Below are 12,702 nucleotides of genomic sequence, written 5' to 3'. Positions count from 1 at the left end.
AGGGCACATGACCCAAGATAGACCACTCGGGGCACCTGGTTCCCTGGCAGCAGGGATGACTGGCCCTGCTTTGATCACAGGCCCCTCTTCTGCAAGTGTCATTCCTTCTTCTTGTTTTAACTGAGTCTTGGTTGAGAAGAGCCTTTTCCTTTCTGGTAGTGAAGTTGGCAAGAGATGAGTAGAGAAAGTCAGTCTTCCATAGGAGAGAATGAATTTGACACTTAGAGCACCAGAGAAGAGCCATGAGAGTGTTCTAGGAAGATCGTGGAATCCCTGCTTCCAGTCTTCCCCAGCTGCACCTGCACCCTTCCTGAAGGCGAGAACATTTCCTTTTTGTCCAAGGTAGACTTACTTGGATTTCTGTCACAACCAGGAGAGTCCTTACTCATCTAGTAGGGGATTGTTAGAAATGCCCACACGGCTAATGTCCATTGAGACTGTGGATTTCTTTTAAAGAGGTGCTCCTAAGGGATTGTCTGCTTTTGAGACTTGGATTCCTTATAAGTGAAAGTGAATGTGTGTTACAGTGATGTTTGCTTTAATTCACCCACAGCTTTTAGAGTCCTGGACATGCGGCCTGAAACCCAGAAAATATACCTGGAATTGGGCAAGCACACCATCGCTGAGGCACAAGCAGCGCCTCGTGAGATCGCTTAAAGCCAGGAGAGAGCCTCCCATGAGGAAAGCTATTACTCCAAGCTTCTTCTTACTGTAAGTTACTTTAGAGCTGCAGAACTCATAGCAATGCAAAACGTGCACAATGCCTCTCAGTTACAGCGTATAAAGTGGGAAGAAGGTGGTTCAGGGCCAATCTGGAGTCTCTTGTTATAGGTTAATTTTGGGGGGATTTTCCATGCTTCAGTAGTTGTGTCTGCTGTTGGTGGGAAAGTAAATTGGTACAGCCACTATGGAGAACGGTATGGAAGCTCCTCAAAAAACTAAAAATAGAGCTACCATATGATCTAGCAATCCCACTCCTGGGCTTATATCCAGAGAAAACCATACTTCGAAAAAATACACGCGCCCCAATGTTTATTGCAGCACTCTTCACAATAGCCAAGACATGGAAGCAACCTAAATGTCCATCGACAGAGGAATGGATAAAGAAGATGTGGTACATAGATACAATGGAATATTTCTTAGCCATAAAAGAATGAAATAATGCCATTTACAAAACAGAAATAGACTCACAGACATAGAAGACAAACTCATGGTTACCAAAGGCGAAAGGTGGGGAGGGATAAATTAGTAGGTCGGGATTAACATATACACACCACTGTATATAAAATAATCAACAGGGACCTACTGTATAGCACAGGGAACTCTACTCAGTACTCTGTAATAACCTATATGGGAAAAGAGTCTGAAAAAGAATAGATATATGGGGCTTCCCTGGTGGCGCAGTGGTTGAGAGTCCGCCTGCCGATGCAGGGGACACGGGTTTGTGCCCCGGTCCGGGAGGATCCCACATGCCGCGGAGCGGCTGGGCCCGTGAGCCATGGCCGCTGAGCCTGCGTGTCCGGAGCCTGTGCTCTGCAACGGGAGAGGCCACAACAGTGAGAGCCCCACGTACCGAAAAAAAAAAGAATAGATATATGTATATGTGTAACTAAATCACCTTGCTGTACGCCTGAAACTAACACATTTTAAATCAAATATACCCCAATATGAAATTTTAAAAAATAGTTGTGTCTGCATCAAAAAGAAAGTTTCCTGCAATTAAGACTTAGAGCCTTGTGCGAGTAGCCAGAGGAGGTGGTGAAATTATCTCCTTGAATCTCTGCAACTGTTTAGTTTCTGGATGGAGGAAGATGAAAGAATTAGGTTAGCTCTAGAAACCACCCAGCCTTAAGATATTGTGATGCTGTGAAGTTCAGATTTTATATCACAGGCTCTGAGCCTGCTTTCTCATACGTCAAGAAAGAGTAATATAAGTGCCTCTGTCGTCGTGTTGTTTACGTGCTCTGGGACTTACATAAGACAGTGTACACGACGGTAGAATGCCTGGTATGTACTAAGTGCTCACAGATGTTAACTGTTATTATTCTTATTTCTGAGGCTAAGGTCACCAGACTTAGAAGTAAGAAACCAACATAAGAAATATTTTAAAAATATAAGAAAAAAAATGCCCACACATCCTCCTCTGCGTCCCCGGCCGTCGTACCCCCTCCAACCTACATCCTTAACAGCAGAGAGTAGATAAAGTAATGGCACAAAGTCGGCAGTGATGAAATCTCCTAAATGGGTCAGGGGATGCCTCCCAAAGAAGCAGTTCAGGGACTGTTAACTGCATAGGTTTCCGAACACCAAGCTCCTTAAACTCTGCGTGGTGCTATTTAACTTAGAGATGTCCTAAGAGGAAGGAAATCCTGCAACATAGGGACTATCTTACAAGCCGGGCTGTAGACTTGAACTTTATCCCACAGGCCATTGGGAGCCTCAGTGTAGCTGCCCTCTAAGACTCATGACCTCTCTATGAAAATCAAAGCAATTGATCTGCTCAGATTGGCACTTCTTGTTGTGCGAGATTAGATGTTAAAAATAACTTCTACAGTTATGGAAGCAGAACCTGGGGTCATGGCATTGTCCCTAGAAGCCTGAGGGCTAGGGCTTCTAGCCCAATGACAGGGCTAGTCATTGGTGTTCTTGGACCAAGTCACCCTGCCTCCCCATCCCCCATCTTCTCATCTGTGAAATGACATTTTCCGTTGAGCCCAGGCTGTTCTCCAGGAAACCTTTGCAGACTCATGTACTGACCGACACTGCCATCTAGTGGGAATCTTTGGAAATCATCTTGCAGGATCAACCCCGGGCTGCCTCTGTACCTCATCAACCTACCTAGGAGGCAGGGGCACCCCATCCTCTCTGCCTGGTCCCTCAGTGGTTGTCTCTTCTTAATCCAGGCTCTTTTGCCCTAGTATTCCCAGTTCCGTGCACATGAACACAACTCCTCCCGTGGGAATAGGGCTCTACAGCTCACAAGCTATCCTCCTCTACCAGCCTCCACGGTCATCATCACTAACAGAGACATAGGATGGCCATGCTAGCGGAACATGGCATTTCTCTGGGTCCCTCCCTGGCTAGTTTGAATGACCTCCAGCCCCCTCATATTCCTCCTCGATGGTTTTGGGAATTGTCAATGCCAGTTGACAACTCCAGGCATCTTGCTAACAGTGATGTCTGCCATATTTGCTTTTCAAAACAAAACAAAACAAAAAACCCTACCTTAACTCACTGGGCTGATGTGTCCTTTTGCAGTTCATTCATGAATATCACCCCCTCCCCATGCTTGACAAGCTCCCAAAGCCCATGGGAGATATCAGGGGCCCTGGTATCTATGCTGAAAGGGCCACCATCACCAGATATCCCATAATGTCTGATCTATGGGTGCCAATGTCAAGGACACTGGCTATGCCAGAGTTGCTATTACCAGGACAACACCCCTGCCCATTACTCCTCCACATCAGTGGTTGTCACCAATGGCACTCACACACGTCCTATGAAGACATCAGAAAATAAGGTGTCAAATTTTGGCAAAATATTCCTAATGGGGGAAATTACCCCTACTTCCAATTCTACTGGCTTATTTCTATACCCCACCTTCTGTTTACTTCTCTTTTCAACCCGGGACCAGAATAGCCATGCCTCTATTCGCAGCCTTGGGCACAGTTCCACCAAAGCAAGCTGTGATTCTTGCATTCCCCAAAACTTAAATCTGGAGCATGGCCAGCATGCGCTGGATAGAAGCGCAACTGGAGAGCCATGCCTTAGTGGTTTGTCTGTTCCTCATCTTGGGAAAAGGGCAGGCGATGTAGGATCCACTAACTGGGACTCCTGGCACCACTCTTGGTGGATTTCTAGAACCAGGAAATCCCTTGAACATCATCCACTTCAGCCTGGACCCCAGTTGGAGGGGGAGGGGAGAGAAGAGCTGGCAGGAGAGAGAAAGAGTAAGGACAAGTAGGATATAGTCAAAATTCCGTGGAAAAAAATCTATCCACATTTTCGGGTCACTTTTTGGTCCCTTAACAGGACTCCCTGCCTTCTTTCATGTAATGTGGAATTGAAGTCATTGAAATTGACTGACTTAGCGTCTGTTCAATCCTGCCAGTAGTGAAACAGATACACACACAAAAACAAAAAAAACACCCTTGCCTCTTATTTTTGGTAATACATTTTGCAAGGTTGCTGCTGTCAGCATAAATCCCAAGGATTATGTTTATTCTCTCCTGTGGGTGCAAGACTCCACCCTGCTTTCCTGAGAAGCTGGGTCTGTTTTCTCCACCCATCACTTGGGATGGAACATGGAGGGAGGGGACGGAAGGGGAGGGGAAGGTTGAAAGGCTTTCCAGAGGTAGAAATGGGACTGGCCTGAGAGGAGGCAAATGGTCAGGTACATAGAGCAGAAGGCCTGGCTTTTAGCTCACTGCCCCTGTGTTGACCACTGTTCAGTTCCATTCAGCAAGCTCTCACTGCATGCCTACTGTGTGCCAGGGACTGTGTTGGGTGCAAGAAACCTATACCTCAGCAGAGAGCGTCCTGGTTATGAGGAAGTACCTAGAAAATTAATCTGGATGCATTTTGCAAAACTGTAGGGTCAACGAAGGAGGAAGCTATTCAGTAGTGAGGGGAGAAGTAGCCTGGAACGGTAGAAATGGGAACGGCAAATTCAAAAAGAAATTTTGCAGAGGCATTTAGAACTAGTATGTGTCTGAAATCCTCCAGTGTCAGAAATGGAGGAGAATTTGGGGAACACTAGTGGAATCCACTCACTGTGCCAGTGAGCTAACTGAGTCTTGATGCTGCCACCAGTTTCTGGGCAAGATGTAGTCTTGCCCAGAAAGGCAAGTTTTTCCACCTCCAACTCAGAGGGCCTGATTTGCATTGTCCCAGCTTCCTGTAAGAAGAAGGGAAGAGCCCAGGTGGCAATGAGTAGAAGGAATCATTGACCGTAAGACATGAACACGGCATGAGAATGTGGTGTTGTTGTAGCATTTGGAAAACACAAGGAACCAGAATAAAAATGTACACCTGCAGAGCCTGGAAATTGGGTCTCCTCGCTCGCCAGTGGATTGAGTGTCTGGTATGTGTTAAACTCTTTACAGAGGTTAAAAAAAAAAAAAGTAGCTCCTGTTCTGAAAAAATTCATAATTACTCAATGTATTCACATTTTCTTTTCTCCAGATTATCTGACTCGAGCGTTTGCGTTTTGACTAGAGCTCCTTTCTTCTGTTCCTCCCTCTATACACACTTACTGATGCCCGATCACCCCCGCCACCCATCACCAAGTTTACCCAGGCTCCTGACCTCTCCCCTTCATATCTGCCTTGGAATCCATGGCCAACTGTGCCAGCTGTATTCTCACCAACTCCCTCAGCTCCCCAATGCCCCTGACCCTTGATCTCTACCCTGCCAGTTTCCAGTTTGGGCCCAATCATACTTCCGTCTGTTATTCGATAAAGTACTCCTTACATACTTATCACGGGCCAGATACTTTTCTAGGTGCTGAGGCTACATCAGTGAGAAGCAAACTTCCTCCTGGGGCTTATGTTCTTGTGGTGGTAGACAATTTTCATTGAAGGAATAAATATATAGTAAAAAGTAAACATGTAATATAATGTTGTATAGTGATTAGGACTACAAAAAGGTAATAAAACTGGGTAACAAGAGTGGTAAGGGGGGCTTCCCTGGTGGCGCAGTGGTTGAGGGTCCGCCTGCCGATGCAGGGGACAACGGGTTCGTGCTCTGGTCAGGGAAGATCCCACATGCCGCGGAGCGGTTGGGCCCGTGAGCCATGGCCACTGAGCCTGCGCGTCCGGAGCCTGTGCTCCGCAACGGGAGAGGCCGCAACAGTGAGAGGCCCGCGTACCGCAAAACAAAAACAAAAACAAACAAAAAAAAGAGTGGTAAAGGAAAGACTCTTTGACCTAAATGAAGTAAAAGAGTGAGCCAGGAGAATATCTTGGATAAGAACATTCCAGGAAGAGACCCTGAGGTGAGAAATGTGGTTGGCATGTTTAAGGAACAGCAAAATGGGGGTCGCTGGATGAGCTAATGGAGAGGAAGAGAGGTCGGGAATGGAAGCTGGGGCAGCTCAAATGGGGCCTTGGGGGCCATATTGAGTTTCTACTCTAAATGTGATGGGAAGCCATCCCCAGAGGGAGTATTTGAGTAGGAGAGTGACATGATCACTGGAGAACAGATTCCTATTGCGGGAATCCTGGGGAGAGGTGTTGTATTGGCTTATTCTAGGAGGTGGCCGTCATTGGGAGTGGTAAGATGTGCTCAGGGGCAGGGCAGAGATTCATAGGTAGAACTGACAGCATCTGCTGATGAATTGAATATGACTCAGGAAGGAAAAATGACCAGGTAGACCGGGAATGACTCCAAGATGAAGCGAATTCTTGTTTTATGAGATGGGGAATTATGGGAGAGGAGGGGTAGGTTGGTGGAGGATGAAGGGGGAATCAAAAATTGTTCCTTTTACTTGTTTGAGTTGCCTATTAGATATCCAAGTAGAGATACTAAGTAGGCAGTTTGATAGATAATATAAATAGGAGGTCCTCAGGTTACCAATGACATTTAAAGCCAAGATGCTGGAGGAGGTCATCCAAGGAGTGGAAGTAAACAGAGAGGGGGTCCAGGGCCTGGGCCTCGGGGATACCCTGACATTTAGAGGTCTAGAAGAGTGGAACCACCCAACCAAATAAAGAGACTGAGGCCAAGTAGCCAGAGGGGTAGAAGGAAAACCAGATGAACACAATGTCCTGGAAGGAAAGGAGAAGATGTCAGAAAGGAACCTTTGATTTTCTGCACACCTGCTTGGCAGCCACTAAGATCATTTGCAACCCACAGAGCTAGGAAACTTGCTTCTCCCGCACATTCATCTTTTCCTGCCCCAAGTGGGTTCTCTTCTTAGTCCTTCCCAGGTAGTTTTCTTGGCCAGGTCCTACAGCATTTCTTCCACTTTCTCCATCTGCTGTGCCTTCACATCTCACAAATGGCCTCTTCTTTCTCTCTCTCTGTTGGAGGAGCAGAATTGTACTCTCCTAGTTTTCTTCTCTGGGCTTTCCTGCCGTTGCCTCCTTGATTCTCAGTTTCCCAGCCTCCCAGCTACCAAAATCCTGGACAGATCACTAACTGCTCACCCTGCCCTCAACTGGCTGCCCAGTCCCAGCCTTGAAAACAGAAATACTGGTTTGCCCTAATGTGGGCAGTCTCCTGTCTCCCTTCTCTAAATTTACCTTCCACCAGCAGCATCTTAATAAAACCCAAATATAGCAGTCATGGCACTTCCCCTTTCAAAAGCCTTCAGAGGGTTCCTTCAGGAGAAAGTCCACATTGATTGCAGGGCATTCGGGTAAGGCCCCCCTGCAATCTGACTCCCCAGTTCTCTATCCCAGCCTTGTCTCCTGCTGTACATGAATTCCCCACTTACGTAGGGGAACACAACCCTCTCCAAAACTACCATGTACTTTCTTGACCACAGGCCAAGTTAATCCCTATGCCTGGGTTCTACAATGGAGCCTTCAAATGCCAGCTCAGACATCATCACCTTTGTTTTCCAGACCATCCCCTCCCACAAAGAGCTCAAGCTCACTGGGTCCTGAAAAGAGGGGAACATGAAGGCTTTCAAATACAGTGAATTTCCCCCATCCCTCAGTTATATATTCTCCGTAAATTTAGAAAATATAGGGACTTCCCTGGCGGCGCAGTGGTTAAGAATCCACCTGTCGATGCAGGGGACACGGGTTTGAGCCCTGGTCCGGGAAGATCCCACATGCCGCAGAGCAACTAAGCCCGTGCACCACAACTACTGAGCCTGCGCTCTAGAGCCCGTGAGCCACAACTACCGAGCCTGTGCGCCACAGCTGCTGAAGCCCACGCGCCATAGCCCATGTTCTGCAACAAAAGAAGCCACTGCAATGAGAAGCCCACGCACTGCAACGAAGAGTAGCCCCCGCTCACTGCAACTAGAGGAAGCCTGCGCACAGCAATGAAGACCCAACGCAGCCAAAAAATAAATTTAATTAATTAATTTTTTAAAAAGAGAGAGAAAATATAATTTGTACTGAAACAAATTCTCTCATAACCACAAAGGGCGTGTTTCCAAGCTCACAACTATACCAGGTGAGAATCCAAAGCCACACACACACACCTGGCCTGGAATCTGCTTTCCTGTGGTTCTCAGGGCTTCTCTCCCCGCAAATCCTGTTCTGGTTCTACAACTTGCCCTGGGCTTCTCATATTCCAGAACCAACTACCACAGAAAACAAACAAAACCCAGCTCTTTTGCCAAAACATGTAGTTCTCAGGAGTGTAAAACCGAGAAGTTCTAAGAGAAGTCTCAGAAGAACGGAACAGAGAAAATGAGGGTGGGCCAGAGGAAAGGAAATTATTAAGAAAGTAACAGCTAAGAATATGTCTTTAAATTGAAAGAGCCCATCAATTATTAAGCAGAAAAAAAAGTCTAAAATACACACATCTAGGTATATACTAGTGAAATTTCTGTATCTCAAGAATGAGAAAATTTCAAAATATTTTTTTGCAAAGAAACAAGAATAAAGACCTCATCAGTTCTGGATACTAAAGGACAATGGAGCAATACCCTCCAAAATCAGAAAATGGCTAGGTATAGAATTCTAGGTGCCAAAAAACAAATCAAATGTGAGGAGAAATAAAGATGTTATGCAAGTTCTGGTCCTGTAAGAAACATGCCAAGACAGAATTATGTGTGTAAGAAGTGTATGAGGGCAAACACCTAAAGAGACAAAGGAGCCCAAGAGGGTGGGCGAGCCCTCAGACCTCAATGCTGACCCTCCGACTCCAGGGAGAGGGGAGAGGGAAGGAAGAAAGGGTGGGTGGGAGTGTCTTAGACTGCAGTGCAATTTTAGAAGAGTTCAAAAAGACTTCCAGGGGAATTCCCTGGTGGTCCAGTGGTTAGGACTCCTCCGCACTTCCTCTGCAGGGGCCTGGGTTTGATCCCTGCTCAGGGAACTAAGATCCCGCAAGCCGCATGGCATGGCCAAAAAAAAAAAAAAAAAAGGCTTCCAGGAAGTCCTTAAGCCCAAGTGGGGTCCCGGATTGCCCTACTCATCATTGGCTGGAGGCAGCCTATGGGAAGCCTCAACCTGAACTCCCTGATGGATCTCTGGAGGCAGCAGTGAGGACCACAGATCCTTTATGCTCTCTGCAGCCAGAGATCCAAGGGGCATGCACTCATGGCAGCCACTGGTGATGTACAAGGATCCGGAAAGTTTGCCACCCACTAACCCTGTGTGTTAAAAATGAAAGATATATTGTACTTTACGAAAAGGAATCCAAAAAGATGGAGTGAAATATGAGACATGGTAGGAGCTGAGTACATCCCAGAACCAGCAAAGGAAGCTGAATAATTACGAAAAGAAAGCGTCTGTAACATCAGTGCCTGGTCCCGTCCCCTTCAAGGGGCACCGATTAAGTGCTGCACTTCCTTCTATGAAGGGTTCAATCATATTCCTTGGGATTCTGCTACAAATAAAAGCTAAATAATCATAATTTTATAAAGAAGTTGATTTAGTTTCAGTTTTCAGAACCTGTAGAAAGAAAACAAGTAATTTTAAAAGAACAAAAATGTAAATCTTGACAAATTGAAAAGGATAATAAAGTCAAACAGGAGAAGGTGAGAAGGGACATGGAAAGAAGTATAAGCTCACCAATTTTCTCACCTTTATAACACAGATCTGTCTAAATGTGAGCAGTCAAGAATATTTTACTACTTAAAATGACATATAGGGACTTCCTTGGTGGTCCAGTGGTTAAGAATCCACCTTCCGATGCAGGGAACACAGGTTCGATTCCTGGTCAGAGAACTAAGATCCCACATGCTGCAGGGCAACTGAGACTGAGTGCTGCAGCTACTGAGCCCACATGCTGCAACTGGAGAGCCTATGTGCTGCAACTACAGAGCCCATGTGCTCTGGAGCCCGTGCGCCACAACTAGAGAGAGGCCCACTCACTGCAACGAAAGATCCCACGTGCCGCAACTGAGACCCGACGCAACCAAAAATTTTAAAAAATATATATTTTTAATGACATATAGATAAATACCAGAAGTAAAGTCAGAAATTTAAGTGGTGGTTCTGGGGAAATAAGGCTGAGGAAGGCGATTCTAATTTGTTTTGTCTACAGATCTTCCTCAACTTACGATGGGCTTACGACCTGATAAGCCCACTGTAAATTGAAAATATCTCAAATTGAAAGCACATGTAATGCACCTAACCTACAGAACATCAGAGCTTAGCCTAACTTACCTTAAATGTGCTCAGAACATTTACAGTAGCCCACAGTTGGGCAAAATCATCTAACACAAAGCCTATTTTATAATAAAGTGTTGAGTATCTCATGCAACTTATTGAATAATGTACTGAAAGTGAAAAACAATGGTTGTTTGTTTTGGCTGACTGGAAGCAGCGGCTTGAGAGAGCGGCTTGACTCATGAGAGAGTATCATACCACGTAGGTCGAGCCCAAGAAAAGATCAAAATTCAAAATTTAAACTTTGGTTTCTATAGAATGCATATCACTTTCTCACAATTGTAAATTGTAAGTCAAACCATTGTAAGTCAGAGACTGTCTGTACTCTACATTACTTGGACTAGGTACATGGATTAATTTTTGTCATTTTAAGATGTTAACTATATAAAAGGCCTTGTAGGAATAAAGAAATATATATATATGTTATTTTAGGAAAAGTATAGGGAATTCCCTGGCGGTTAGTGGTTAGGACTTGGCGCTTTCGCTGCCAGGGCCTGAGTTCAATCCCAGGTCAGGGAACTAAGATCCGACATGCCTCACAGTGCGGCCAAATTAAAAAGAAAAAGAAAGAAAAAATGTAAAAATAGAACCTTTAATTACTCAAAGCTCAACCCATCTATCATTCTTAGAAAAAAAATTGAAGTCAACCTTAACCTGAGTGCAGACATTTTAGACTGAGTAAGATAAGAGATGGTAAGTGGTCTGATTACTATTGCTAAGTATGGTATTGTTGGAACTTCTTTTTGTCTGCACCTGTTAGCAGTTTGGTGTCTGGAATACTCAGCTTCAAATCTTGTATTTATGAGGCAAAAAGAAAACCCAGGAAACTCACTACTTTGTGGTCCCTACCCGATCTGCCTTCTTACAACCTTTCAGAGTCTGTTTGTTTGTTTTTTGCGGTACGCGGGCCTCTCACTGTTGCAGCCTCTCCCGTTGCGGAGCACAGGCTCCGGACCCGCAGGCTCAGCGGCCATGGCTCGCGGGCCCAGCCGCTCCACGGCATGTGGGATCTTCCCGGACCGGGGCACGAACCCGTTGTCCCCTGCATCGGCAGGCGGACCCTCAACCACTGTGCCACCAGGGAAGCCCCTTATGTTTGTTTTATGTTTGATGTTCAGGGTTCTTAGTTGTACTTTGAATATAGGATATGGAAAAGTATATTTATTCTATCATCTACTCCATCAGAAGTCTGAATTACTAGTTAATTTTTAAAATAGTTATACACTTATTCAGATTTTCTACTTTTTCTTTCAGTTGATTTCAATAAACTGTCTCTCCAGGACATTGTCTACTTTGTTTCCAAACTTTTTGGCATAAAATTATTCACAGCATTCTTTCATTTTAGAGCTCGCTGATATATTTATAGCTATGTCTCCATTTTTATTCATCATTTGGTCATTTGTTTCTCTCTCTCTCTCCCCTCCTTCTCCTCCTCTCTGTCCCTCCCTCCCTCCCACTCCTCCCCCCACCCCTCTGGCCCCCAATCTTCCATTATGTGTGGCAAAGTTTTGTGATAGATATCTTTTCAGAAGATCGGGTTTTATGTCTGGCAATGCTCTACTATATATTTTCTGTTTCATGAATGAATTAGCTATGGCTGCAATACTGCATATCAAACCACAACTCAGCATTTAAATAACAAGCATTTATTTCTTGCTAAAGGATATGTGAGTCAGCTACATCAGCTGGGCTAGGCTGCAATCCAGGCTTTAGACTCCAAGTTGCGGGTTATGTTCATGTCTCATCCTTCTTAGACCAGCAGCTGTCTGAGGCTTGCTCTTCTCATTGGGAATGGCGGGCATGTGAGAAATCAAACTAAATTGCAGAAAGCTATTTAAGTCCCCTGTTCCAATCAAATTTACTAACATTCCTTTAGGTAAAGCAAATCGATGATAAGGCCCCTTTTCAATGAGTCAAGGAAGCGTATTCTGCCTGGTAACTGCAGTATCCTCCCATTGGGGGTAAAGGGTGTGGCTGTATAATCCTACTACAGGTGAATGAAGAACTGAGACCAATAATCCAATCTACAACAATTGATTGCAGATCCTATCTTTATTATCCTCTCATTACTTTGAACTCTGTTCTTTCTAATTTCTTGAGTTGGATGATTAACTCATAAATGTTCAGACTTCTCTGAGCATATAAGGATGTAAATTTCTCTAAAGGTACTGCTTTAGCCATACCCCATGAGTTTTGATATGTAGATTTTCCTTATTGTTCAGCTGAAATAATTTTAAATGTCCCTTGCAATATGGTCTTTCGCCCCAAAACTACTTAACAGTGTGGTTTTTAAATTTCCAAATATATTTTCATATGATCTTTGTAATTGCTTTCTAGCTTAATTGTACTATAGTCAGATAATGTAATCTGTATGATATTCTTTTAGTATTTGTAGAGGTTTGACGTG

This window comes from Phocoena phocoena, chromosome 10 (assembly GCF_963924675.1).
Source record: "Phocoena phocoena chromosome 10, mPhoPho1.1, whole genome shotgun sequence".
In the NCBI taxonomy this organism is placed as follows: domain Eukaryota; kingdom Metazoa; phylum Chordata; class Mammalia; order Artiodactyla; family Phocoenidae; genus Phocoena; species Phocoena phocoena.
Note: the sequence above shows the minus strand (reverse complement) of the source record.